Source organism: Trichosurus vulpecula, chromosome 7 (assembly GCF_011100635.1).
Source record: "Trichosurus vulpecula isolate mTriVul1 chromosome 7, mTriVul1.pri, whole genome shotgun sequence".
Taxonomy (NCBI): Eukaryota; Metazoa; Chordata; class Mammalia; order Diprotodontia; family Phalangeridae; genus Trichosurus; species Trichosurus vulpecula.
In genome coordinates, this window is record NC_050579.1 from 256,110,833 (window position 1) to 256,126,409 (window position 15,577).

Here is a 15,577-nt window from a genome sequence, read left to right on the forward strand (position 1 = left end):
TTCTTCTCTTTAGGACCACTGTTAGATTATTTCAGCTCCAATCTGCCAGGGTAGGTGTCTAGAACCTCTTCTTGTTAAGAGCAGATTGATTTCTGTTTAGTGATAGCCAACATACCCAGCTAACAAAAGCTAGTTGGTGTGATTCTGGTTTTTTTTTCTTTTTTATAACTAGGTCTGGATTGAAATCAAACCCATCTGTTATAGATAATTATCTGTCAGCAGCAAAGCCATGTTGCTTTGGTGCTGAATTTTAGCCAGGAAAAATAACAAAAACAAAAGACTATCTTCCTAAATTGCCTTTCTTATTATCCCCAATGGTTAGCACAGTAAGCCCTTAATTAATGCCTATTGACAGACTGACTAAATTTGCTAAATCCAATGTAATTTTCTCAAGTACTATTGACACACACAAACAACCCTCCTCCCTCCATTCTGAATATTCTGTGGGTCTTTTGTAATCATGCTGTGATGGTTTTCTTCCTATCTACCTTATCTTTCCTTTTCTGTTATCCTTTGATAAATTGTCCATGTCTTGCCTGCTATGTATGGATGTATCCCAGGACTCTGTCCTCTCTGTCTCTCTTATCTCCCTTCTACTTTGTTTTTTGGCAGTCTCATCAGCTCCCATGATCTATCATCTCCATGCGATTAACTCCCAGATTTACATATCTAGCCTGACTATATATGTAGCCCAACTCCACAACCCAAGGCTCTAACCTCAGTCCTTTTCTATTTTCTCTTTACATTCTCCCTAGGCAATCTCATTTACAGTGTTTCCGCTGTTTTCATTTATTACCTCTAAGAAAATGGTCCCCAAACCTCCATCCCGAACCTTTCTATTGAGTTTCAGACTAGCATTTCCATTTGCCTGATAAAGATTGCTACTGGCACTTCAAACTCAACATTTCTAAAACTGAACTTATCTTTTCCCCTAGTTGTCCGTCTCCTGATATTTCCCCGTTAATGGAACCACCATTTTTCTAACCTCCTATTTCCTATAATTCTCACCCACCACATCTCATCAGTTGTCAAACTTTATCACTTTAAAGTAAAAAATTTTTTTCGTATCCAATCTTCTTTTCTCTTTCCACATCTATCACCCTAGTTCGGGCCTCCAGTAGCTCTCTCATGGACTATTAAAATACAGCCTCTACCTGCTCCAAGTTCCACTTACTGGAATCTATCGTTCTCATCACTTCCAGATAATTATTCTAAAGTACTACTTTGATCAGCAGTCCACTGCTGAAAAACTATCAATGCCTCCCCAATGCCAGATGAATAAAGTCCAAACTCCTTAGCTTGGCATTCAAGTCCCATCGCAATGTGAAGGGCTTGAATGTCTAACTTTTTGGCTTTAGATCACGTCTCTGCTGTCTGCTGTTTGCCATTCATAACACCTGATCTCACTCAGATTTTGCTTAGTGGCAGAGTACGCAGCATGCTAGATTAGTAGCCAAAAGCTGGCTTCATCACTTGATTTTGGGACCTTGGGAAGCAGCCTAACTGCTCCGAATCTCAATTTCCTCATCTATAGAATGGGAAGGTTGTTGGAGGTGGGGAAAGAGATCGTAATTTTAGAGCTGGAAGGGATTTTAGGGTGGAGCTAATCCATGGGTGGGTAAGTTTGGATTCAGTCAAAGGGCCGCATTTGAGGGCCCAGAGGGCCCTCATTTTCACAGAGGAAGAAACAGAGCCCCTTCCAACTTCCAAGTCACTGCTCTTTCCACTGTGTCATACACTGTTTTGTAACCAACCATAAAGCCAAGTCAAAAAGTCAACAAACATCTACCGAGCACCTCTGTGGCAAAGGCTGTACCAAGGGCTGGAAATACCGAGAAACACAACAGCCCCTGTCTTCGAGGTACTCCCGACAGAAGGGGGTGGGAGGAGGAGGGGGATGCAGAGACAACTTGCAAACACCTGTGTACAAACACGTACAGGATAAATCGGAAATAAGCTCCCAGGGAAGGAGTCCATACACGGCTACATCAGTGTTGGCTGCTGGTGGCTCTTGTGTCATCTCCCTCCGGTCTTGGGGTCACTGTGACTGCTGTGTCTTGGTGTCACAGCTGCGTGGACGAATCGCGTTGAATGGCCTGATGAGAACGTCTGGTGGGTGGTTCAGTCTCGTCGGTGCTTCCACGCCTCAGATCTCTGTTTCGTCAGATCGCGGGTATCGAGGGGATACCCTCTCGCAGCCCTTTCTCTTTCCGCGCTTCTCTTCTCTCTGCCTCCAGCCCAGCGCCGACTGGATGGAAAAAGCTGAGCACAGAAAAAAAGGAATGAGGAAAATTGGCGGAGGAAAGGGGAAGGGGGACGGGGGCCAGAGACCGTCACCTTTGTGATGGGAGAGCCGGAGGTGAGCAACCGCTGAAACACAGGCGGGACAAACCCCAGGCTTATCGAGACCCACGCACCCCTGAAAGACTAAAAAGCAGCTTACTGCTATTGATCACGGCTTTTAATGTCAAAAGAAACCAAACCGTATATGTCTACATATCACTGGTAGAAAGGAAAAAATTGTTGTGTCAGAAGTGGGATTTGAACCCACGCCTCCATTCGGAGACCAGAACACTCGGCTTAGAGAAGGAGAATCCTTGAGTCTGGCGCCTTAGACCACTCGGCCATCCTGACACTCGCTAACTGTTCTGCTAAACGACTTTGTTCAAGGATCGAAACTGGGAAGCCTCTGTCAGTTATATTTGTTCTAGTTTGTTTTCGACGTTTGTTCTTTTCACTATTTTTTTTTCTGTCTTTCGCCATCTGATTCACAGTTTTTCTTTATATCTACCTCTTTCTGCCCCATGACTTGGGAAAATACCGAACCCGTGAGGCTGTAATTTCTGCTGTTAAGACGTGGGAGCCACATTTGAACAGGCAGAATTTACTGAAACGAAGACAATCTATCTGTAATTAACTCTCTACATATTATTGTTTCCTAATATAGTTTTAAATCTGGTAATGCTAGGCCCCCTAGCTACTCCCTTAATTATTTCCCTAGAAATTCTTGACTTTTGTCTCTTAAAATCGATTCTTTTATTTTGTCAGGTTTAAACCTTTGGTAGTCTGAAATCACCACATAACATTAGGATAGAACCTAAAACCAAATTATCTCACTTACTACCTGTACAACTTTGGGCTAATCGCTCAGTAAATCTTTCTGGGCATCAATTTCTTCATCTAAATGAGGGGGTTGGACAAGATTGTCTCCAAAGTCTCTTCCAGTTAATCCTGTTCTTTAAAAAGGAATGCCCACTTATAAGCACACTCCTTTCTACCATATCAGTCCTTAAAAACACCTACCATATAAAGAATCCACCTAAAAAATATCTGTCATATATACGAAAACTAGAAATTTCAAAATGCTTTGACAGAAGATCTAACCAAACAGGAGAAAGTACCCAAGTCTTAACATTAGACCACCAAAGCACTCTTTTCAAATGAGAAACTTCTTAGATTAACACTTCTTCCTTCACCAAAACACTTTAGGAAGGGGCTAATATTGATCCTGTGTCTGTCTACTCCCAGAACCCAGCAAGGGTGAGTGGAGAAGGGTCCAGGTGTTCCTGCTTAAGGCTCTGGTGCCAGAGTCTGCTATGGCTTGCTCTTTCTGCTGCTGACACCAAGCCTATGATCCTCCTCCTTAACTTGACATTCAAGGTCCAACAGTATGGTCCTAATCTACTTTTTAAACTGTCACTCTCACTAATTACAAATTTTACCCTCTTAACCAAATTAGTCTTTTCAAAATCACTGTCCTTTAAATATATTTACACTCTCCCATCTTAGTACCTTTGTTTATAATATATCCTAATCTGAAATGTCCTCTATACTACTCTGCTTGGACCCAACTGTTAGGACCCAACCCTAACCATCCTTCAATCCTGGTTCAAATTCTAACTCCTTCATGAATCTTCACCATCAGAAAATAATCCTCTCTTTTCACAGAGCTGCTCTATTCATAGAATCACAGAATTTTAGAATTTCTGATTTAGATTTCAGTGGCCATCTACTCCTAAATGAAAAGGCATCCTCACAAAAACTTACTTAATAGAAGAAGTCATCCAAAGAGAGGCCATCCTCCAAAAGACAGGAAACCCACCAGCTCTTGAGACAGCCCCTTCCTTTCTGACTGCTCTAGTTTCTCCTGACTTCAAACCTAAATTGGCCCCTTTGCTTAACAACCTAAAATAACTAAATGAATTAACTCCTGCTGGTTGCTTCTGCTTCTACTCTGTAGTGACAAATAGGACAAATCTCATCTCTCTTTAACATGACAGACCTTCAAATACTCAAAGACAGCCATCAGGTTGCCCTGTGTCTTGTCTTGTCTTGTCTTCTCTACACTAAATATGCTCAGTTCCTTTAATTGATCATCAGCTAAGTGGCAAAGTGCTTAGTGTTGGGTGTGGAGACAGGAAAACCTGAGTCCAAATCTGTCCTCAGACATTTACTAGCAGTGCAGCCCTGGCCAAGTTACTTCACCTCTGTTTGTCTCAGCTACCTCATCTATATGAAACAAGCATAATAATAGCACCTATTACCCAAGGTTGTTATAAAGATCAAATAAGACAATATTTACCAAGTGTCTGACGCATGGAAGGAGCTATATATATGTCAGCTATTATTATACATCATGAACTCAAGATCCTTCACCTCGTTTCCTTGATTGAACACTTTCCAATTTATCAATCTCCTTCTTCAAATGTGGTGCCCAGGGCTGAACATGATACTACAGATGACGTCATATGAGGGCAGAGTACAGTTAGACTATCACCTCCCTATTCCTGGAAGTTAAATTATGCCCCTCAATCCAGTCCAAATATCCCAAGTGCTGCCACCTCACACTGCTGACCCATACTGAGCTTGCAGTCCTCTAAAACTCAGAGCTCTTTATCAGAACAACTGCTCTTTAACCATGTCTAACCCCATGTTGTACTTGTGAACTTGACTATTTGTACCCAAGTGTAAAACTTTAAATTTGTCCCTATTGAATTTCATATTATTAGATTCAGTATATTGTTCTATCTAGCCTACTCAGGATCCCTTTGAATCCTGGCTAACTTCTAATACATTAGGTATCCCTCCCAGCTTTGTGTCATCCCTAAATTCAACACGCATACTGTCTATAACTTTGTCCCAATCACTGATAAGAATGTTAAACAGCATAAGGGAAACACAGATCAATGAAGTACCTCTACTGGAGACTTTCTGCTACATTTACATTTACATTGAACCAGGACTACTGTGAACCTGGCCATCTAAACAGTTCTGAATCCATCTGATTGTATTATTATATAATCCATACCTTTTATCTTTTACATAAGAATAATATGAGATATTTTATCAAACTAAAACTAAAAGTCATCAGCTTAGAGATGATTGTTAAACCCCTGAGAGAAGATGAAATAATCTAGAGAGTACAAAAAGAGAAAGGCCCAAGACAGAGCCCTGCTTACCCCCCATGTATCTCTAGAGTGCGAGACACATATGATGATAAGGCACAGGAGACAGAGGAGACAGAGGTAAGCAGGAGAACCAGCATAGAGCAGTGTCACAAAAACCAAGAGGAAAAAGTATGTAGAAGTCAAAGGTAGTAAAGCAGGATCAGATTCTACAAAGGGGTCAAGAAGGAGGATGATTGAGAAATGGTCTTCAGATTTGATAACTGAGATTATTGATAATTTTGGAGAGAGCAGGCTATGTAGCAGTGCTATGGGGAAGCTTAGCCCTTTCACCTCCTTTCATAGAATCTTCATTCTTCTGGCACTTTCTGACACAAAATATCCCCTTCCTTACGTCATGCCTCTTCAAAGGTTCAAGAAAATAAGTATTGGTCAACTTCTGGTGGCATTTAAAATACCAAACAAAAATCTGTAACTCTTTTGCTCAAAGGAAACTTTTCCACAGACTGCTAAGACAGATAAAGGCATTTCCTAAAAGTTACTGTGTAAACAAACTATTATATGCCTTTTGTGAGATAATTTCAAATAGAAAGAAATATCTGTCAGAATAGCACATAGCATAGCAAAGATAAAAGATAGAATTGTAGTCCTCTTTTAATCAAATGCTGGATATAGATTGAAAATGTGTTTATGAAGGCAGAGTCAAGATGGCGGTGTAAAAACAGGGACTCACTTGAGCTCTTCCCCCAAATTCCTCCAAACACCTGTAAAAATTGACTCTAAACAAACACAAGAGTTACAGAACCCACGAAATGACAGAGGGAAACAAGTCTCCAGTCCAAGATGGCCTGGATGGTCACTGGGAAGGGTCTATCACACCATGCTCAGAGCAAAGCACAGCCCAGCCTGGACTGCGCCAGGACAGATCAGACTGGGGCTCCAAGAAAACTATGAATTGGTCTCAGTCCATAGAAAAGCTCAAAAAGGATTTGGAAAATCAAGTTAGAGAAGTAGAGGAAAAATTGGGAAGAGAAATGAGAGTGATGCAAGAAAATCATGAAAAATGAGGCAACAGTCTGCTAAAGGAGACTCCAAAAGAAGAAAATAACACCTTAAAAAATAGACTAACCCAAATGGCAAAAGAGCTCCAAAAAGCCAATGAGAAGAATGCCTTAAAAGGCAGAATTAGCCAAACGGAAAAGGAAGTCCAAAAGATCCCAGAAGAAAATAATGCCTTAAAAATTAGAATGGAACAAGTAGAAGCTAGTGACTTTAGAGAAATCAAGAAATTATAAAACAGAACCAAAAGAATGAAAAAATGGAAGACGTGAGATATCTCATTGGAAAAACCTCTAACCTGGAGAATAGATCCAGGAGAGATAATTTAAAAGTTAGAAGGGGGTGGCAGCAGTAGGAAGGGCATTGCAATTAAGAGGCTATTTCAAAAGTGGATAGTAATGACAGCTTACAATTTCTCTAGGATATTAGCATAAGTAAGGAGGATTTTGTAATCTAATTTTAGAGTTTAGTTTCCCAGGCTCCATTACCCATGACAAGTCTCTAGTTTCCAGGTGTTAGATAATATTTCCCAGGCCTATATAACTTGTAAACATCTCCACCACGGCCTCTCAGTGAGATATGGGGTGACATAATGTGATGATACTACACTTGTATTGAATGAGGATATTGCTAAAGTTAACCTGTGAGCTTAATGTTGGCAAGATGCCTTCTTTGTCTCTTGCCCTATAAGGCAAGTGGGCACTGGTCAGTGAGTGGGAACCCATAGGGGAATACGACTGGTGTAATGCTGTGTGTGCCTTGATTGGCCCCCATCAAGGCTTGCAGGGAATCTGTGTTTGCCTCAACCAGCCCGCATTGTGACTTAGGGGATCACGTAGGAGTTGTAGCTCCTACTATATTCTCACTGGCCCCTGTGAGAAGGGTGATTAGGGAATGCTGTAAGAGTTGCTGCTCCCATTATCAATAACTCCCTTTGAGAAGACTAGACTAGAATAAAATAAGTTCATTAACCCTCCAAAGCTGTCTCCCTGTCCTTCCTGTCTGACCAGCTCAAGAGTGAACCTGTCACTGTTAGAGGCTAGAGTCTTAAAACTACAGTACCTCCCATGTGTTATTTGTGAAATAGTAATATGAGTATGAATAGAGTATGAAAGTTATTAAAGCCATCATAGAACTAATTTAAAATAGGAAGTAAGAAAGAGAGGAAGAATCAGACTAATAAAAAATGTTTTCAGCATTAATGGATGAGGTGATGATGGTATCACTGACAGAGAGTAAGTTTTCCAGGAAAAGATGGCAACTTCTGTTTTGGATATGCTGGGTTTGAAGGCTTAGTAGGCCATATAAGTAAAACTGTAGTTTCAACAGTTGGAAATACAAGTCTGAAATTTTGGAAGGCTATTCAGGGCTTTAAGAGTCATCTGTATATAGGTGAAGTCATAAGTGATTAAGATTGCTATAACAGAGGCTATAGGAGAAAGGATCAGAAAGCTAAGGACTGGATTACTGGGGAATGTAATCAGGAAAAAAGAAAAACAGAAAAGAACAGCCATCGAGGAAGTAAGAAATATTAGGAATGTAATATATTCATGGAAGTTAAAGGAGGAAAATTACTAAGAAGGTCTTTTCTGAAATTTTTTTTCCAGAAGTATCAGTCAATTAGTAAGAGATTTACACTACAATTATAGTGAAGTCTTAAGAATATCAAAGGTCATATATAAACAACTAGGTATATACTATATGTGTGAGAAGGAAATTTATCATTTCCATATTAATTGGTATGCATAATGAATATACTAATAACTTAGCTTTCTCAAGCCTTGCTGGCTTGGGAGTCAGAGCTCACAATGCAATTTAAACTGATTAATCAAAACTCCAACAAAGATTGTAGAACCTGTTCCCATCACAGAATTCTGGTTCTGTACTCTAGAGGAGGTGGCCACAACCCCAAAAGATCTCACTCCAGAATTGGTATGGTGTGAGACTTTTAGGTTTCTTTGGGAAATCACTAAATAACTGCTTTGTAATCGACCTTCCTGCTCTCCTTCCCTCACCTATGATTTTAGCTAAGAGAACATTCCTCATTCTGAAATTGATTAATTAAATTACTTGACTACCGGCACTCTTGTCTCTAAGCCTGCTTTGTGTGGCTCTGAGTATTTTCAGGTTAGAGACTGGCTCAGTAAAAATCTTGTTAACAATACACACACACATATACACATACACACAAGCACTACACACTTGCGAGGTGTGTGGGGGGTATTCAGGAAGGACTAGCACACCTCTGGTTGATAGGGCTTGCTGAGCCCTTTTCAGGGTTGTTCATGTCCCACACCTTTGTTGTCCACCTTTTTACCCAATTCGCAGTGGCCATAGACCCCCAGTAAAACTGTCTCAGTAAATGGCCTAAAATCAAGCTTTGTAACTGACAGGCCTCTCAAATATATCTGTGAGTTAGGAGAATAGATGTCTACCCAAAGAACGTGAAGACTTCCCCTGACAAAATGGGCAGATGAGAACAACTTGTTCCAAGGGCTGTGAAGGCAACTGAAATAGGCACTTTTGGAACACTTAGACTTAGAACTTGGTCAGATATCGAAAATGTCAACAGCCTCCTAGGCCACCTCCAGTTGTCTGGACTTTTGTCTTGCCGCTGAACTTGGATAACTCTTGAAGAGAGAGAGAGAGAGAGAGTAAGGCTGACAATTTTGTGAAACTCTTACTTAAATCCAATTCACGAAGAAGTCAAGACACCACCCTGTGATGTCATTGGTCCTCTTTGAAATGAAGGATGGATAAGCCGCTTTTTGAGTCAATTTGCTCATGAAGTAAAAAGAAAGGACTGAGTTTAAGACAGAATTTTAAGGTCCTTTCCAGTTCTAAAAGTGTTATGAATTCTAATGGAATCTCTTTTTTGATCTTTCAGTTACATGTGCGAGTCTTCGAAATAGTACCACTACAAAGTAACAATAAAACAGAGCTGAACATTCAGTACTTTATAAAGAACAAAGAAATTAATAAACATACCTTCACTGCCTTCCTTTGGTGGAGAATATGGATGTGAATTTTGGGTATTGTCTTAACAGCCTTGATATAAACAGTGCAGTTTTAAAGCTTTTTTTTTTTAATTTTTGCTACAATTTGGAAAGGCTCCCCCCCCACCCACCCCAAGAGGATATTTGGAATAAATGCAATATAATATATTGCACAAAGATGTCAAATAAAATTTATTTTGAAAAAACCTCTTAAAACCCTTAATTACTAAATATAGTATCTCACTATATCATGATCCAGCTCCTTTCACCCTGACCTCAGCACTTCCCTTCTTGGAGTTCTCTTTAAAAAACAAAAACTGTATATCCTAGCTCTCAAGATCCAAATTCAACAGACTTTTATCTGTCCCAGTCTAGGCTCATGCTTTTTTTTTTTTTTTAAATTTTCAACTCTGCTTTCCACAGAAGTCCTGAATACTACACTTGTACGGAAAAAGGATATTGCTAAAGTTAACCTGTGAGCTTAATGTTGGCAAGATGCTTTCTTTGTCTCTTGTCCTGTAAAGCAAGTGAGTGGGAACCCATAGGGGAATATGATGGTGTAATGCTGTGTGTGCCTTGATTGGCCCCCATCAAGGCTTGCAGGGAATCTGTGTTTGCCTCATCCAGCCCCCATTGTGACTTAGGGGATCACACAGGAGTTCTTATTTTTCTTTCTTTAAAAAAAAAAAACACTCTGGTTAGTTGGGTTCTTATAATTGGAATTTATTTTACATGGTTGTCTCAGCATCTTCTATGTACGAACCCAGCACTTTACTAAATTTGTAAAAGTTATGTAGTGTGTGTGTGTGTGTGTGTGTGTGTGTGTGTGTGTGTGGGTGTGGGTGTGTGTGTGGGTGTGTGTGTGGGTGTGGGTGTGTGAAGAGAATGAAAGATATTGTGACATTACTCTCATACCTTAAGACTCCCAACTGGACTGACAAAACATCAAAAAACTAGAGAATGATGCAGTATATAATCTAATCAACGGCAAGATTGTGTGCTAACCTATATAAATTGTATCTATTGTGTCTAAATTTGTTGACTAAATAAAACAAGAGAAGGATTTATCAGGAACAAAATTAGTCCTAAGGACTGTATAAAAGGCCCCTGTTAGAGTGCTCTCTGAGCTTTTCTAATTTATGAGGAAGGTGGCAGAGAATAACCTGGCATGCTTGAAAAAGTTAAAAAAAATTTAAAAAAACCTGAATTTAGAGATTCTACCCTCTATATATGTGTAATGCTAACTACACCGCCCAACCCCGGGACTGGGGGGTGTCATTTATTTCACCCCTTTTTTACAGTTCTCCAATACTCCTGTAAGAAAGGGGTTTTTGGGGGTAGCTAGGGTCTTTGCCAATGGCTCCAGCTACCAAAGATAGTGTTCCCTTCCAATTGCAGGGATAGGTGTTGTGGAGGGAATTCTGATTTTTCTAATGATCAATATGATGTGTAATGAATAGATTTTGCAGAATTGCTTCGAAGCTTGTGAGTCAGATTCACAATGCAGCTTGCATTGATCAATCAAACCTTCACTGGCATCCTTCTACCTGCTACCGGAAGTGAAGCAAATCAAAGAAGGTAGAAGGTGTTCCCATCACAGAACTCTACAATTCTGTACTTTAGGGGAGGTGGTCACAACCCCAAAAGATCTGACTCCAGAATTGTTGTATTGTGGGACTTGTGGGTTTTCTTGTGGGAAACCACTAAATGATTGTTAGTAATCCAGCTTCCCTGCCTGCTTCCCCACTTGTGATTTAAGTATTTAACCCGTGTTTGCTCCAGCTAAGAGAATATTCCTCACTCTGAAATTGATTAAATTAAACTTCTTGATTACTGGCACCACTCCTGTCTCTAGGCCTGCTTTGGGTGGCACCCAGCACTCTCAGGTTAGAGACTGGTAAAAATCCTGTTAACAGTATCCTACACCTAGGTTCCATTTAGGACTGACAGTTGGACTAGCTTTTACAAAAGAATATTTACTTTAGAGGCATTAATTTTGTCCAAATTATTTACATCAAAGGTATAATAAACCAATGAGGTATAATTTCCTTCTTTTCCCATGAGATGCCCACAACTCCTCCCACACTTTCCACCTCTCTACTTCTCTTCCAATCTATCATATTCCCAGAAATAAAATCACAAAAACAGATAATACAATTACAACAATGCCTATTGTATTTTTCCTCATCTCTGGGAAGGAGGGAAGGGAATTGAGTTTAGCTCAATCCTAATCCCAAATTCCAAAGTCCAAAATTCACCTCAAGTTCCAGTCCCAGGCATTCCTAGTTTCTATGACCTTTCTTGTCAGGGTGGCTGACTTCAATAATCCTTCCTGGAATCCTGGCTTCCAGGTCACCAGGCCTTAAGTTCCCACTATCAAGACTGGTGGGCATTTGTAACACCCACACCTAAAACTGAGGAGAAATACAAGGAAGCAGAACAAAAATAGGAACACTCCAGGCCCATTTCTCAGAGCCACTGGATAAAAGGAAAGATGAGGGGGAAAAGGTATACAGTTATCTTCTCTTCTCAGTAGTTGTAGTTCACAGTACTGGTGCTTGGGGGTGAATGTATGTGTGTCCATATGTGGATGTAGAGGGAAAGAGTTCCCAGGAAGGAGCCAAGCTTGTTCAATCTTCCAGTTTTAAAAGAGCAGAACCTCCTTCAAAGCCAATAAAAGGAGAAGTCTACTCCTCCCCACCAGTGAGGTATGGGGAAAGAGAAAACCAGGATCTGGAAGGTTAGACAATCTGCACATTCGCTTGTATACAATGTGTACATAAGTTAGGATTGGAATAGGGATATTGGGGAGGATGAGAGACACTGATAGATTAGAAAACACCACCCCACCTTCTGACCTCTCTTCTTCACTTACAACCTTGAAAGGAGGTTGCCATGCTCCTTTTTTCCCCACCCTCCTATACTCGTGAATTTGGGGTCAAAATACATTTTACATCCACTGAAACTTGGTGGAGAGCTTCAAATTTCTGCATATGAAGGTCTAAATGGGAATCCTCTAGGAGATAACTAAAATCAAAGAAACCCTTAGAAAGGGGTAGCTAGGTGGCTCGGTAGATAAGTGCCTACCTTAATAAGACTCCACTGCTCATTTTCTGTTCAAATCTGGCCTCAGCCACTTACTAGCTATGTGACCCTGGGGCAAGTCACTTAACCCTCAGTTTCCCCATCCTTTAAAATGGGCTGGAGAAGGAAATGACAAACCACTCTAGTATTTTTGCCAAGAAAACACCAAAGAGGCAAAACTGAACAACCAAACCTATAAAAACCAGAGTGTCCCACCACCACAATTCTTTCCCTCATTCTTTCTGTCCCTCCCTCCTTCTCCAACCTAACCAGAGACTCCCACCACCACAATTCCTTCCCCCATTCTTTCCATCCCTCCCTCCTTCCCCAGCCTAACCAGAGACTCCCACCACCTCAATTCCTTCCCCCATTCTTTCTGTCCCTCCCTCCTCCAACCTAACCAGAGACTCCCACCACCATAATTCCTTCCCTCATTCTTTCTGTCCCTCCCTCCTTCTCCAACCTATCCTGTCACATTCCAAAAACAAATCAAAAAAAAAAAAAACAGCAAAATTGCAAGGAGTATCTCAGTTGTTTTTTTTTTTTAATTATTCTCCTCTCTTCAGCTGGGGGAGATGTAGTAAGGGAAGAGCTGGGTAGTCTTCATTCAAAGTCCATATTTTATCTCCCCCGACTTTCATTTTATTTTTTCCTAAAATATTGGACCCCAACACCTCTCCTGACCTCGTCTTCCTCCGTGGTTCCTTCCTGGGGCTTTCATTAAAGAAAAAAAATCCATGGGCCTTGCTCTTGAAAAGGCCTTCTGTCTTCCCTCTTGCTGAAGATCCAGATTCACAAGTTTATCTTTCCAGAAGCGTAGGCTTAGCTGTCTTAAAGAGTGCTTCCTCAAACTCTGCTTTCCACAGCTGCAGAAATTTTAAGAGAGTTTGACATGGGGGCAGGAAAAGAAAAAGTACATTTTGAGACACAAAGTGGGTGGGTTGGGTTTAGGAGTAAGGAAGAAGGTTTGGTGGTGGTAGTTTGTATTGATGGTTCTGGTGGTGAGTACTTAAAGGGGGTGAGGGGAGAATGGAAGCAAAGGGGAGAAGAGGAGGAGGATGAACCCCTCTCCTCTTTCCCCCTCTCTCTCCCCAAACTCCGCGTCCACCTCAACGCCCCCTCAGATGCTCCCGGCCTAATAGTAAAGAGGAGCCAAAGGTATTGGGCGGGGATTGAATCCTGAGCTGGGCGGGCAGAAGGCTCTGCAGGGCGGCCTTGATCTCGTTTGGACCCACGGGGTCTTCTGGATCACCGTCGAGGCACTCCTTCTTCAACCTGCTGGCCTCAAGAGCAATGCGGTCGAAGAAGTCTTTGACAACCGAGTAGAGGATGGCCAATGCCCCCTTCGAAAGAGGGGCCCGGCCATTGGACAGTTGCTGCTTCAGCACCTGGACCACATAGGAATCCCTCCAGGGCATCCTCCGGTGCCTTTTTCGGTGGACTTTTTTCGAAAGTCTGCGCTGCAACATCCGGGCCTGCACAGGGCGTCCCCTCCTAAGAGTGTCGGGGGAACTGGAGGAACGATCTCCGCTTTCCACGGTACTAGTGGTTTCCACGTCCATCTACTGTCAGGGTCTGGTGGATTGAGATTGTGTTAGGTGGTTGGGTGGACTTTTTTCCCCTTGATTTGCCCCAACCCTCCTAGATCCCCGGGGTAACCCGGCTTGAAATGGCAAACCAGAACCTCTCTCCGCCTTTTATACGGCCCTGCACCACCCCCCCAGACCTCCCCCCACACAGGTCACAATGGGAGCCCCTATGCACTATCTTATCTCAGTGTGATGACTGGCTAAAGTAGGACTTAAAGGAAACTGGGACTCCGATGGTTTAAAAACACACTCTCTGCCGCTAAGGCAAGGGGCATATTTAATTTGTTTAATCTCTCTAAGTTAGTTGCAAAGAGTATGGGACTCTGTTCCAGTTCCACAGTTCATCTTCAGTCTTTCTTTTTTTAGGATGGCCTTCAACTGGTACCCATGTCAAAAATGGTCATTCCTCGGCTTCCCCACCCACCCTTAACCCAGTTTTCTATTAAGGATCTCAGATCACTTTCTATGCAGGTGCAAACAAAAATTTATCATTCAGCCATGTTTCTACAGGCCCTCTTTAGCTCCCCTCTTAAGGTTAGATTAAAGAAAGGAAGGTTATTAGAAGGAGGGGGAAGGGATGGTGAGCAGAGAGGAAATATCAAATAGAGAAGCACAGAATTTTAGAGCTGGAAGAGAGACCTTAGAAAGTTAGGTAATAAACATTAAGTGCCTACTGTGTCAGTCACTAAAGGCCAAAAAACAGTTCCAGCTCTCAAAGCTAAGAGTAATGAGGGAGATGACATGAAAACAGCTTATGTACAAACAAGCTATATACAGGGTAAATTGGAGATAATCAGTAGAGGGAAGACACTAGAATTAAGAAGGACTGGAAAAAGCTTCCTGTAGAGGGTAGGATTTTAGCTGGAACTTGAGGGAAGCCAGGGAAGCCACAAGGAAGAAATGAGAAGGGAGAGCATTCCATTTATAGGAGACAGCCAGTGAAAATGTACAGGCTTGAGAAATGGGCTGTCTTGTTTGAGGAACAGCAAAGAAGCCAGGGTCATTGGATCAGAGCGCAGGTTAGAGTGTAAGTGTAAGAAAACTGGAAAGATTAATGGAGGAGGATGAGGGGAGCAGGTTATGAAGGGATTTGAACACCAAGAAAGGATTTTTAATTTGATCTCAGAGGTGACAGGGAGCCACTGGGATTATTGAGTAGGAAGGGTGACAAGGTCAGAGCTTAATTTTAGGAAGATTATTTTGGTAGCTGAGTGAAGGATAGACTAGAGTGAGGAGACTTGAGGCAGGGAGACCAACCAGCAGGCTATTGCAATAGTCTAGGCATCAGGTGATGGAGGACGCATACCAGGTGGTGGAAGTGTCAGAAGAGAGAAGAGGTCATATGTGAGAGATGCTTTGAAAGTGAAATGGGTCTTAGCAACAGATTGAATGGGGGGAAGGGGTGAGAGTGGTTGTAAAACTGGGAGGATGATAGTACGTGACA

General features: G+C 41.7%; 1 non-coding gene across 1 annotated transcript; it reads right to left on the reverse strand.

Moving 5' to 3' along the window:
• Positions 1 to 2,526: 2,526 nt before the first annotated feature.
• Positions 2,527 to 2,634, reverse strand: TRNAL-CAA. The gene is made up of 2 exons: positions 2,597 to 2,634; positions 2,527 to 2,572 (listed from the first exon to the last, which is right to left on the reverse strand). It is a non-coding gene; the product is annotated as a tRNA-Leu (tRNA).
• Between the last annotated feature and the right edge of the window lie 12,943 nt (positions 2,635 to 15,577).